Source organism: Tachypleus tridentatus, unplaced genomic scaffold, assembly GCF_004210375.1.
Source record: "Tachypleus tridentatus isolate NWPU-2018 unplaced genomic scaffold, ASM421037v1 Hic_cluster_1, whole genome shotgun sequence".
NCBI lineage: Eukaryota > Metazoa > Arthropoda > Merostomata > Xiphosura > Limulidae > Tachypleus > Tachypleus tridentatus.
The window spans coordinates 22854209-22869955 of record NW_027467777.1 but is presented as its reverse complement, the minus strand read 5'-3'; positions in this window follow the sequence as shown (position 1 = coordinate 22869955).

Below are 15747 nucleotides of genomic sequence, written 5' to 3'. Positions count from 1 at the left end.
TCCACTTCATCTTCTGATCTTACCTAATACTGATCTTACTCAGTAATGATCTTACGCGATAATAATCTTACCTAATACTGATCTTACCTAACACTGATATTACCTAATACTAATCTTACTCCATACTGATCTTACCTGATACTAATCTTACCTAATACTGATCTTACCTGATACTAATCTTACTCTATACTGATATTACCTAATACTAATCTTACTCCATACTGATCTTACCTGATACTAATCTTACCTAATACTGATCTTACCTGATACTAATCTTACTCCATCCTGATTTTACCTGACACTAATCTTACTCCATACTGATCTTACCTGACACTGATCTTACTCCATACTGATCTTACCTGATACTAATCTTACCTAATACTGTTCTTACCTGATACTGATCTTACCTGATACTAATCTTACCTGATACTAATCTTACTGCATACTAATATTACCTGATACTAATCTTACTCCATACTGATCTTACCTGATACTAATCTTACTCCATACTGATCTTACCTGATACTAATCTTACTCCATACTGATCTTACCTGATACTAATCTTACTCCATACTGATATTACCTGATACTAATCTTACTCCATACTGATCTTACCTGATACTAATCTTACTCCATACTGATCTTACCTGATAATAATCTTACCTAATACTGATTTTATCTTATACTAATCTTACTCGATACTGATCTTACCTGATAATAATCTTACCTAATACTGATATTACCTGATACTAGTCTTACCTGATACTAATTTTACCTGATACTAATCTTACTCCATACTGATATTACCTGATACTCATCTTACTCCATACTGATATTACCTGATACTAATCTTACTCCATACTGATCTTACCTAATACTAATATTACCTGATACTAATCTTACTCCATACTGATCTTACCTGATACTAATCTTACTCCATACTGATCTTACCTGATACTAATCTTACTCCATACTGATATTATCTGACACGAATCTTACTCCATACTGATCTTACCTGAAACTAATCTTACTCCATACTGATCTTACCTGATAATAATCTTACCTAATACTGATTTTATCTTATACTAATCTTACTCGATACTGATCTTACCTGATAATAATCTTACCTAATACTGATATTACCTGATACTAGTCTTACCTGATACTAATTTTACCTGATACTAATCTTACTCCATACTGATATTACCTGATACTCATCTTACTCCATACTGATATTACCTGATACTAATCTTACTCCATACTGATGTTACCTGATACTAATCTTACTCCATACTGATCTTACCTGATTATCTTACTCCATACTGATATTACCTGATACTAATCTTACTCCATACTGATCTTACCTGATACCCTGAAACTAATCTTACTCCATACTGATCTTACCTGATAATAATCTTACCTGATACTTATCTTACTGCATACTGATATTACCTGATACTAATCTTACTCCATACTGATCTTACCTGATACTAATCTTACCTGATACTAATCTTACTCCATACTGATCTTACCTGATACTAATCTTACTCAATACTGATCTTACCTGATACTAATCTTACTCAATACTAATCTTACCTGATACTAATCTTACTCAATACTGATCTTACCTGATACTAATCTTACTCCATACTGATCTTACCTGATACTAATCTTACTCCATACTGATCTTACCTGACACTAATCTTACTCCATACTGATCTTACCTGATACTAATCTTACTCCATACTGATCTTACCTGATAATAATCTTACCTAATACTGATTTTATCTTATACTAATCTTACTCGATACTGATCTTACCTGATAATAATCTTACCTAATACTGATATTACCTGATACTAGTCTTACCTGATACTAATTTTACCTGATACTAATCTTACTCCATACTGATATTACCTGATACTCATCTTACTCCATACTGATATTACCTGATACTAATCTTACTCCATACTGATCTTACCTAATACTGATATTACCTGATACTAGTCTTACCTGATACTAATTTTACCTGATACTAATCTTACTCCATACTGATCTTACCTGATACTAATCTTACTCCATACTGATATTACCTGATACTAATCTTACTCCATACTGATCTTACCTAATACTGATATTACCTGATACTAATCTTACTCCATACTGATCTTACCTGATAATAATCTTACCTGATACTTATCTTGTTTACTGATGTATTGATACTAATCTTACTCCATACTGATCTTACCTGATACTAAACTCCTGATACTAATCTTACTCAATACTGATCTTACCTGATTGTTTATCTTACTCAATGTTGATCTTACCTGATACTAATCTTACTCAATACTAATCTTACCTGATACTAATCTTACTCAATACTGATCTTACCTGATACTAATCTTACTCCATACTGATCTTACCTGACACTACACGTCTTAAAGTTGTTTATCACTATTATTTGTTCATCAAACCTTTGTTTTATGACTTGACCTAACAATAAACATGTTTATATGTATTGTTTATGATGCTCAACTGTTTATTGAACCCTTGTCTATTAACTTGACCTAACATTAAACGTGTTTATATGTATTGTTTATGATGCTCAACTGTTTATTGAACCCTTGTCTACTAACTTGACCTAACAATAAACGTGTTTATATATACTGTTTATGGTGCTCAATTGTTCATTAAACCCTTGTCTTCTGACTTAATCTAACAATAAACGTGTTTATATCTATTGTTTATGATGATCAACTGTTTATTGAACTCTTGTTTGCTGACTTTACCCAACAATAAACATGTTTATATATACTGTTCATGATGATCAATTGTTCATCAAACCCTTGTCTACTGACTTGACCTAACAATAAACGTGTTTATATCTATTGTTTATGATGATCAACTGTTTATTGAACCCTTGTCTATTAACCTGACCTAACAATAAACGTGTTTATATGTATTGTTTATGATGCTCAACTGTTTATTGAACCCTTGTCTATTAACCTGACCTAACAATAAACGTGTTTATATCTATTGTTTATGATGATAAACTGTTTATTGAACTCTTGTTTGCTGACTTTACCCAACAATAAACGTGTTTATATCTATTGTTCATGATGATCAATTGTTCATCAAACCCTTGTCTACTGACTTGACCTAACAATAAACATGTTTACACATTGTTTATAATGCTCAACTGTTTACCAAAGTATTTTCTTCTGATATATTAAATATTTTCTTATCCAGTTTCTTACGTCTGTGAATTAAGAATTTGGTGACTGAAACTGTGGAATCTACTAAATGTTCAATTTATTGTTCACGTTTATTAATAAAGCGGTCGGTAGTTAAAATATGTACATGCACACATAACCAAAATTCATACGTAACATATTTACTTTGTTGGAAAACGTGTATTAACCCTAACTTTATGTTTTCATTTAAAGTTCGAGCAGTAAAAGATACCATAAAGTTAGAGTTAATACATATTTTTGAATATGGTACGTATTCTAAAATAGCAAAAAGTTAGGGTAAATACATGTTTTCTAATAATGTACGTACTTCAAAAGATAACGTAAAGTTAAGGTTAATACATGTTTTCAAGTAATGTACGTACTTTAAAAGATAACGTAAAGTTAGGGTTAATACATGTTTTCTAATAATGTACGTACCGTGTTTCTCCGATAATAAGACCTTCCCATAAAATAAGACCTAGTGTGATTTTTGGGGATAGTTTTAATATAAGCCCTACCCTTAAAATAAGCCCTAGTTAAGAGTGGCAGGAAGAGGAAAGAAATAAAAAAAAATTAATTTATTAATTAGTTTAATAGTTAGTTAATTAGTTTGTTTAAGTATTAATCAGTTAGTTTAATAGTTTAATAATAGTTTATTTTAAATGGTTAGTTTAATAGTTTTACTTTGTAACTTCATTTTTTTAATATATCAAAATAAGACATCCCCCGAAAATAAGCCCCAGTGTCATATTTTGGAGTGAAAATTAATATAAGCCCTGTCTTATTTTCGGAGAAACACGGTACTTCTAAAGATAACGTAAAGCTAGGGTTAATATATGTCTTCCAATATTACTTTAAACTTGTGTTTTATGAAAGTTTGGGAGGACATCTCCTCCTAATTATGACTGCTACACTTTTTCAGATAAAAACTTAACTTTCTATCAGGTTTTACTTGTGTGATTTGTAGTTAGCACTTGTTCTAAAGTATTTTTTTTGTCCACTTCTTTCGACCAATCTCTCTTTAAATCTAAAGTAATTCTTATATTTTAGTGCTACAATCAAGTTAGTTACTTCCTGGGTCCGTATTTTCTCGCAGGTGGGATTGGCGTCTTGCCAAGTTTTGTTTCGCAGAGTTTAATAACATGGTTTTAGAGAAATATATTCACGTGGAGATTTTTAAAAAAGTTTTATTCGCACGTGTTTGATATTTGATAAAGTATTTATAATGAGTGCAATTATAACTTTAACAACGCCTTTATGTTTCCCAACTTCATATCTACGAATGACGTTTAATTTCATTAGTTGATATACTAACAAAGCATGCAATTGTACGCTTTATAAGGTGCGTAGGAAAACAAATATACAAGATTCGCGGAATAGCTTACCGGATTGAACCAATGGCGTTACAAATGACGTAAGAAATTGGAGAACACCTAGCACGTGAGACCTGGCGAATTCGAACAAATATACGTACTATGTGTCAACTCACGCCTCACCAGGGTCGAAATTCATATTTGAAACATTGTTTTCAGCTTGCAAAATGACGGTTTTCTTGAAAACGTCACCAAGGAAACAGATTGTAACAATTGTTATTTTAATGTTATCTATGTCCAAAAGTCAGTTAATGGTTCTATTTACTGTTTTTTTAACCTGATCGTAATCGTCAAGAAGAACATATGATTTAAACCAGTGCGAAACTTATCGAGTGATTGAAAAGTTTTAATTTTAACGTTTTCTGTATGGAAAAAAACACAAAAACTTATCGTAATGTGGACCACAAAGGTTTTTGTTTATTTCTAGGGCTATCTCTGTTCAGCCATTCGTAATTCAGCAGTGATATACTAGAGGTAAGGCAGCTAGTCAACACCAACTACCGCTAACTTTTGAGCTACTATTTTACCATCGAAAAGTGGGATTGATCGCATAATATAACATCTCCATGGGCGAAATGTCGAGCAAGTTTGGTGGCGGGATTCGAACTCGCCACCCGCACATTGGCAGTCGAGAGTCCTAACCACCAGACCAGGCCAGATCTGATTTAAATGCGAGATGGTAGACAGTGTCTGATTGCTCTCAATTTGTAGGTTACTTAATAATTGCGACATCAAACCATGTTAGGGGTAAGATTGTCCAAGTTGTTGGCCAGAGGGCTTAGAAATATATCTTAACTATATTGTGGTCAACAGCCTGCGAATGAAGTTCGTTTACAATAATTATAATGTTTACTAACTACGCAGTAACTTAGGTTTCTTGGTAATGGGAGGTATACGAAATATGTAAGAGAAAATTTCTTTCTTGAATGAAGTCACAAAAAAAAAAATATCCAAGATCCTTATTCCTGTAACAGGCATGAAGTGACGTAACGTGATGGTTCTGAAAACTTCGATGAAAAACGAAATCGTTTCTCTTATGAATGGGCAAATGAGCGGCCACCAGCGGGTGGATTTGTTTTTCTGAATTTCGCGTAAAGTTACGCGAGGGTTATCCGCGCTAGCCATCTTTAATTTAGCAATGCAGACTAAAGAGATGGCAGCTATTCATCACCACCCACCGCCAATTCTTGGGTTACTCTTATACTAACGAGTAGTGGAATTGGCCATAATATTACAACGCTCTCACGACTGAAACGGTGAGTATGTTTGGTGTAACGGGTATTGGAACCCACGACCCTCGGATTACGAGTCGAGCGCCTTAACCATCTAGCCATGCTAGATGTGGAGACCTGGGAAAAGTGTATATAAAATTAATCAATAGATTAATACCAAACTTTCATCGATTCAATTAACCGCAACCCTTGTGTCAATGGGTCACATACTAGACCGGGGATGACCAAACTTGCTTAACATAAGAGCCACATACGATAAACTTGAGATGTTTGAGAACATGAACAAATATTATACACACGTTTAAACTGTTACATCTACATTTTGTTATATAAATTATATATAAATATTAATAAATACATGTATTTAATGATATGTATTCATGTATGTAGTTGTTAAACTGTTAATTTGTATTAGTTACAACAATCACAAAGTACATACGTATATATATATCAAATGTTTTCAAAAGCCTGGCTAATTATTGTTTCAACTATATTTAATACGGTAATGAACTACGGAAACATCAAAGTAAAATATGCAAATTTACATTTCATTAACATTAAATGAGACAGCCAAAAATAAAGATAGAAGGTATCAATACAATTATCAGGCTATTTACTGTTAGTAGAGGTCTTGTGAGTTTTGATACAATTATCAGGCTATTTACTGTTAGTAGAGGTCTTGGGAGTTTTGATACAATTATCAGGCTATTTACTGTTAGTAGAGGTCTTGTGAGTTTCGATACAATTATCAGGCTATTTACTGTTAGTAGAGGTCTTGTGAGTTTCGATACAATTATCAGGCTATTTACTGTTAGTAGAGGTCTTGGGAGTTTTGATACAATTATCAGGCTATTTACTGTTAGTAGAGGTCTTGGGAGTTTTGATACAATTATCAGGCTATTTACTGTTAGTAGAGGTCTTGTGAGTTTCGATACAATTATCAGGCTATTTACTGTTAGTAGAGGTCTTGTGAGTTTCGATACAATTATCAGGCTATTTACTGTTAGTAGAGGTCTTGGGAGTTTTGATACAATTATCAGGCTATTTACTGTTAGTAGAGGTCTTGTGAGTTTCGATACAATTATCAGGCTATTTACTGTTAGTAGAGGTCTTGTGAGTTTCGATACAATTATCAGGCTATTTACTGTTAGTAGAGGTCTTGTGAGTTTCGATACAATTATCAGGCTATTTACTGTTAGTAGAGGTCTTGTGAGTTTCGATACAATTATCAGGCTATTTACTGTTAGTAGAGGTCTTGTGAGTTTCGATACAATTATCAGGCTATTTACTGTTAGTAGAGGTCTTGTGAGTTTCGATACAATTATCAGGCTATTTACTGTTAGTAGAGGTCTTGGGAGTTTTGATACAATTATCAGGCTATTTACTGTTAGTAGAGGTCTTGGGAGTTTCGATACAATTATCAGGCTATTTACTGTTAGTAGAGGTCTTGTGAGTTTCGATACAATTATCAGGCTATTTACTGTTAGTAGAGGTATTGTGCGTTTCGATACAATTATCAGGCTATTTACTGTTAGTAGAGGTCTTGTGAGTTTTGATACAATTATCAGGCTATTTACTGTTAGTAGAGGTCTTGGGAGTTTTGATACAATTATCAGGCTATTTACTGTTAGTAGAGGTCTTGTGAGTTTCGATACAATTATCAGGCTATTTACTGTTAGTAGAGGTCTTGTGAGTTTTGATACAATTATCAGGCTATTTACTGTTAGTAGAGGTCTTGTCAGTATATTTTACTGAAAATTGAGATGCGTCGCACACGGACTTCTTTCATGTCAGGATATTTTATTTCTGGAATTTGCTTCCAGAACTAAATTGTAGAATGGTATTTATGGATCATATTTAGACCTAGGTAGTTCTATTAGTTCCATTTTCACAGCAGATGATTCTGTAACGAGTTCGAGAATTGGATAACCATCATTGATCACATCAACTATGAATGGAGGTACAAGAAAGGAGAAGCAGGGCTTCAGCTTCTGCAAGTTCTCAAACCTCTGACGAATATTATCAAGCAGTCCTTATAATTTATCTTTGTATTCTTCCAATTTGTGGCTTTTTTATTTCAATATTAAAGAATGTATTTACTCTCCTTTTGAGATTGGGAAAGTAATTGAAGTTTCTTCACAATATGTTTCTTTAGAAAAAAATTCTTATTTTATTCAGAAAATTGAAAATTGTCTGAGTAAGATTAGAAACAATATTATCCTTCCCTTGTAGTGCCAAGTTGAGAGTTTGCGGATGATTCATTATATTAGTAAGGAACATTAGATCTTGCATCCATTCATAACTTTTCAGTTGAGAATGGAATCTTTTCTTTTCTTCAAGAAAAGTAAAAATAGGTTCCATCAGATCCACAAACCTATTTAAGACATTGCTGGTTGACAATTACTTCACAATGCAAAAGAAAGAGACATCACTGGGTTTATCTTCAAGTTCCAGTTCTTTAATAACATTTTTGAATTGTCGGTGGATCTTCCCATTTAAGCGTATGACAATTTCAAGAACAAGTTTCATAACATCTTCATGCTTGAAGTACCTGGCTGCCAGATGTTTACAATGAATAATACAGTGAACAGGGAGAAACTCTGTAAAGCTGGGGTCACTTTTCATAAGTGCAATTAATCCTGCATTTTTCCCCACCATTGCAGGTGGTCCATCTGTTGCACACTGACGAGTTTACCCAGTGGAATATCAGTATTTGTTCTGTCAAACGCATATTTAATGTCAACACCACGAGTTGTTTTTTTAGTGACACTAAGTCCAACATTTCTTTCACAGTTACATCAGAGGAAACATAACGAATAAATACCGCCAGTTGTGGGTTGTCTTGTATGTCTGTAGATTCATCAAGGGCTAAGCTGAATGCAAGGGAATTCTTTAAATCATTTTGCCTGCAACATCAGCACTGATCTAGGATATACGTCTCTTTGTAGTGTGGCGTGAAGCTGGTATTTGTGTTATTAGTCGCTGAAGTTTTGTGCTATTTGGATCTAATACTGCAACAACTTCAGCTATAATATTCTTCTTAACAAATTCACCATCAGAATATGGACGTTTAGCACGAACAATATTCCGCGATATAACAAAACTATCTTCGGTCGTTGTATCAACTTCCTTACTGAGCATTGTAAACAGTGTCTGCTGGCTATTTAATGATGATTTTAATACAATTAATTTGTTTTTCCGTAATCCTGATTTAGGTGGATAATCATACAAAAAGTTTTTGTGATTTGTTTCATAGTGGCGTTTCAAGCTACTGGTTTTGTAATGACTGAGTAACACATTGCAGATAAGACACAAAGGTTTACCTCCTTTAACGGTGAATACAAAATCTTCCTCCCACACTGGCTTAAAATTTCTGTTTTCATCTTCATACATTCGCTTCTTACAATTTGATGACGCCATCTTCCTTCACAAATTTTTCACAGACACTTTTGAAAAATTATGTGAAAAGAAACAACAAGCTCCAACACGCGCAACGCAACCAAACTCTACAGCGATCAATATCATACTAACACTCCACTAAATTTACTGCCTTCAACACAGCCACACACGCCACAATCACGCGATCACTAAAACAAACGTTGTCAGCACCACTTGTATGATTACTGATTCTCCAGAACAATTCCTCTGTAATCCTTGCTTGTATGATTACCGATTCTCCAGAACAATTCCTCTTTAATCCTTGCTTGTATGATCACTGATTCTCTAACACAATTCCTCTGTAATTCTTTCTTCTATGATTACTGATCCAGTACAATTCCTCTGTAATTCTTTCTTCTATGATTACTGGTCCAATACAATTCATCTGTAATCCTTACTTGTATGATTACTGATCCAATACAATTCCTCTGTAATCCTTACTTGTATGGTTACTGATCCAATACAATTTCTCTGTAATCCTTACTTGTATGATTACTAATCCAGTACAATTCCTCTGTAATCCTTACTTGTATGATTACTGATCCAATACAATTTCTCTGTAATCCTTACTTGTATGATTACTAATCCAGTACAATTCCTCTGTAATCCTTACTTGTATGGTTACTGATCCAGTACAATTCCTCTGTAATCCTTACTTGTATAATTACTGATCCAATACAATTCCTCTGTAATCCTTACTTGTATGGTTACTGATCCAGTACAATTCCTCTGTAATCCTTACTTGTATAATTACTGATCCAATACAATTCCTCTGTAATCCTTACTTGTATGATTACTAATCCAGTACAATTCCTCTGTAATTCTTACTTGTATGATTACTGATCCAATACAATTTCTCTGTAATCCTTACTTGTATGATTACTGGTCCAATACAATTCATCTGTAATCCTTACTTGTATGATTACTGATCCAATACAATTCCTCTGTAATCCTTACTTGTATAATTACTGATCCAATACAATTCCTCTGTAATCCTTACTTGTATGGTTACTGATCCAGTACAACTCCTCTGATCTTTGTTGATCAGGAATTTCTTTAATCTCTTATTTAAATCTAACATTAAAATTAGGATTTAAATTATTAAATATATTTATTCACCATGAACATTAAGCTAACGTTTTGATCTAGTGGACTCTCAGTTTATAGTCAATGAATAATTGTAAAGCTTGAATTTTTTTATTTGCTTTTTATATTAATTATGATGCAAAAATAAGTTCAGCCAACACATTTCTGCGAACTGCACATTATATGTGAAAGAGCCGCGGTTTGGCCAATTCTGTACTAGAACAAATGACGAATCTATGTCTGACGTTTTTATGATTTCACGAACATTTTTGTCCACCAACAGAAGATTCGTTCTTTTCAGTCTCGACAAGGGTGTTTCATAAAGATCCAAGGTAAATATAAGAAACACACATTTTTATCTTGAATTAATTTTCACATGTTTTTCTTTAATTCTATAGGTTATTCTTTACAAATATAGTTTCGATACCCGCGGTAACTTTGAACTTATCAACAAACGTATAAGTGTATCACAACTTTTCACGACAGAAAAGCGAATGAATACGAAAACTATACGTATTATAAAAAGACATGCTTATAACAGTAAAATCAGTAAATTTTCATAATATGTTTTATAATACATTCCGAACAAATAAAATAATAAAGCCAATAGAGAGTTAATAAAGGATTTTGTGTACACTGCTGCCACCTGTTGCAATATAATAAAACAGTTTGAATCCTCTCAGTGAACGCAGTGTTCAATCAAGTGGCAAAGGATAAGTCAAGAGGCTTATAATGTTAAAAACCGGGTTTTGATACCTATGGAGGGCAGAGCACAGATATTCCATTATTTAATTTTGTGTTTAAAAACAAACAAATGAGCGCACAATGTAGTCCAAAGTGTTATTTCACTCTTTAAGAAACAAGAACAGATTAAAAAACACCACAACAAAACACAAACTCAGTACAACGGCTGAAACATATGACGTTTCAGAATTCAGAGTTTACACTTGAACGTCTTAACGTAATCTGCTGTGGTACTAGTTATATTGAACTTGACTTGAGGCTAGGCTTAACTAACGTAAAAAGTGTTGTTATGGATGCAATAACACATATATTAGAATATATGGCACATTATATATATTATATATACCCGGACATCATCATGGTTGATTAATATAAACAAACTGAAAATAAAAACATTTTGAATTCAAAATAAATTAAAATAAATATTTTATTTACTACCGTATGAAAATTTGTATTTTCATTCATATTACTTTCCCTTTTTACGCAGATACGTTTGATAATAATTATATTCAATATAATTTTACGTAGGATTCACGATTAAAAATATTTCATCTGATACTTCCGTAACTATGTAACTAAAACCAAATTCCTTTGAAACTACGATAAATTATAATACAATAACTAGTGATGCTATATTGCTGAAACGTGCTCCGTTGTTGGTTGAATTCTTTTGATTATTTAGCAAAGCCCTTTCAGCCGTATGGGCGTTATAATATACGGTCAATTCCACTATTCGTTGGTAAAAGAGCAGCCAAAGAGTTGGGGGTGGGTGGTGATGACTAGCTGCCTTCCCTCTCGTCTTACAGTACTAAATTAGGGACGGCTAGCGCAGGTGGCACTTGAGAAGCTTTGCGCAAAATTCAAAACAAACAAGCAAACAAAATATTTAGTAAAAATAATGCCAGTTCATCTAACGATAACAAATTACCTTTTCCTTTTGTAACGTTTATTACAACCGTTCAATAGTAGACCTAATGTAATGCATACACTCCCAACTTCAAATATAACATTTCTACACAAACTATGAGATTACGCACAACCTTATGAGATTTTATAGACAAGCAAACACTTAACTCAGCGAGTCACTGCTAAAACTGAATAAATTTACTTACATTGAACTGTTTGATTGGTACTAAACTAACTCAATCAAACCACGAATACTCTAATTTGAACGTGCTCTGATCTCTATAATTCATAACTTTCATGAGCTTTGATATTTTAATGCAATAACGTTTTGGAATAACATGAGACCTATTGGCCCATCTCGGCTGTTCCACAATTTAAACTGATATAAACTTAAAAAACAACAACAATTAAAACCAGTCCTTGTTGTTCATGTATTTATCAAACCCACTATTCGTAAGTGAAAAAGTAGCCCAAAAGTTGGCGGTGGGAGGTGAAGACTAGCTGCCTTCTCTCTAGTCTTACACTGCTAAATTAGGGACGGCTAGCGCAGATAGGTCTCGTGTAGTTTTGCGCGAATTTGAAAACAAACAAACTTCTTTGATTAGTGATAACTAAAATGATTTATTTTTGCTGTATATTTGTTTTCACTTTGATGTTAAAAATTCTCATGTTGATGTTAACGGAAATGAAAAATTTACTCAAAACCCTTTTATTCAAAAACTCCTCACTTTGATGTTAAAAAACCCAGCAAGCAAATTATTTGCCTATGCCTTAATATTTATTTAAATTTTAAAAGAATTTTTTCTAGATTTTTTAATTGCAAAGTCTTTGATCAAGTTTTCAAAACTAATTTGACGTAACAAATGTGCTTCTATACTTAGCAGAAACAAGGCATCCAGCCTGTCTTGTCACATAGTTGTTAGTTCTGACCGTATATTTAATATGACCAGCTGTGCAATTTGTGACCATTAATGTTAAAAATATACGCAATGCAATGTCTACGTTTGTAAACGCACACTCAGTTTTGTCTTTTGAAATTATTTTATAAAGTTCAGCATGACTAAATCTGGCTTTTACAGTTTTTGTTGCACTGAACTTATGGCATACATATGAGTGAAACTGCTGAAGCTCGGAAGAAAGATTAGTGTCCAAGTCCTATGGGTAAGCACCAATTAGTTTTTGGGAACACCTAGAGTACCTTTCAGTTTCAGCAGATGAAGTGACGTCATTTGTCACATCACTTAGGAAAGAAAATCTGTTTGTACACCTTTCACCTTCTACTCATCTGGGTTTCTAGTTTGTCAACAATTATGTAGAAGGTGGCTTTCTTTGTACATCTCTCCTCTTCTTCTCATCTGGGTTTCTAGTTTGTCAACAATTATGTAGAAGGTGGCTTTCTTTGTACACCTCTCCTCTTCTTCTCATCTGGGTTTCTAGTTTGTCAACAATTATGTAGAAGGTGGCTTTCTTTGTACATCTCTCCTCTTCTTCTCATCTGGGTTTCTAGTTTGTCAACAATTATGTAGAAGGTGGCTTTCTTTGTACACCTCTCCTCTTCTTCTCATCTGGGTTTCTAGTTTGTCAACAATTATGTAGAAGGTGGCTTTCTTTGTACACCTCTTCTCTTCTTCTCATCTGGGTTTCTAGTTTGTCAACAATTATGTAGAAGGTGGCTTTCTTTGTACACCTCTCTTCTTTCATCTTCTCATCTGGGTTTCTAGTTTGTCAACAATTATGTAGAAGGTGGCTTTCTTTGTACACCTCTTCTCTTCTTCTCATCTGGGTTTCTAGTTTGTCAACAATTATGTAGAAGGTGGCTTTCTTTGTACACCTCTTCTCTTCTTCTCATCTGGGTTTCTAGTTTGTCAACAATTATGTAGAAGGTGGCTGTCTTTGTACACCTTTCTACACCTCTTGTGTAGAAGGTGGCTTTCTTTGTACACCTCTCTCATCTGGGTTTCTAGTTTGTTAACAATTATGTAGAAGGTGGCTTTCTTTGTACACCTCTCCTCTTCTTCTCATCTGGGTTTCTAGTTTGTCAACAATTATGTAAGGTGGCTTTCTTTGTACACCTCTCCTCTTCTTCTCATCTGGGTTTCTAGTTTGTTAACAATTATGTAGAAGGTGGCTTTCTTTGTACACCTCTCCTCTTCTTCTCATCTGGGTTTCTAGTTTGTTAACAATTATGTAGAAGGTGGCTTTCTTTGTACACCTCTCCTCTTCTTCTCATATGGGTTTCTAGTTTGTCAACAATTGTGTAGAACAGGGGTCGACAAACGTTTGTGGAGACGAACCGGGTTAAAAATGTTTTTCTGTCTTCGGGCCAAGGCGAATAAAAATGAAACCATGATCATACAAGGCTATGGAAACAGCTTGTTTTTCTGATTACTGTAATGTTTTTTATACATAAACTTCCATGTACTATCGATCTATGAGAACTATGGAATTCTTTTTTTGGGACAAACTGTTGTCAAATTGTGGCGATCAGTTAACACTGACCTATAAACAGATTTCATATACTTCATCTTTGAAACAATTTTTTCACATAGATAGGTTGTGTCAAATGAAGATACCCATTATCGAGCAGAGAATTTAAAAGAAGTATATCCTTCGTCTGAGAGACATTTATAAAATTCCATCAAGTTTTGCCTTTTGTACTTGTCTCTTAACATGTCATTTGACTGCAGATTAATAACTTCAACTTAAAGAACTGATGGAAATTTCTCGATAATGCAGTCAAATTGATTTTGAAAGATTTTTAATGCTTTCAAATTTTCATCGAAACCTGAGAAACGCGCCTATTGAAACTGTAGCTTCAGACTAGTGAGAATGTCTTGAGCGAATTCAAAAGGAAATGGAGAATTTGCTTCTTGGTTGTATTTTTCACAGCAGGAAAAGTGGTTGAAGTTAATTATCATTAACTGAGAGTGAAAGAAGGTTACTTTATGTTGAAAATCTTTCACTGCACAGTATGTGTCGCATATAAGCTCAGAATCGCCTTACAATTTAAAACTGAGCTCGTTAAGATGCGTCATTCAGTCAGTCGAGATTGTTAATTTCCATAACAATTTACTGTGTACAAGTAGCGGCTGAGCACGACTTTTCTCATTCAAAATAAATGTTAATCTCCATCCGAAGTTCAAAAACTCGTAAGGTAACTTTACTAAGCCATCTTACAGCAGTGTGGTACGGTAAATCGCCATATTCAGCTTCTATTTCTTCCAAACATGTTTGAAACTGACAATGATTGAATGCATGCGATCGAATAAAATTCACTGTTGATACTACTGGTTCTATCACTCATGACAGATCGAAATGTTTTCTACAAAGTGTCTGTTGATGAGTGAAACATCATAGGTTTTCTACATCCCATACTAAATATGATATTCCAGTTAATACCAAATTTATTCTAAAACCCGGCACAAAACTAAGGTCTATACTATGTAACAACTGTACTGACAAACACCACACCAACATTATTTATAAAATACAATGTAATAACTGCCACGACTTCTATGTTGGAGAAACAAGTAGAAAAATGGAAACCAGGTTCAAAGAACACAAAAGTTACCTTCACACGTTTTCGAACACTGCAAATCAAATAAACATAACATAACCATAAAAAACACCCAAATACTAAATAAAGAAACAAACATAAACAAACGCAAAATTACAGAAGCCTTACTTATACAACTTAAACCCAAAATAAACCAATACAAAGAAACACCTTTATACC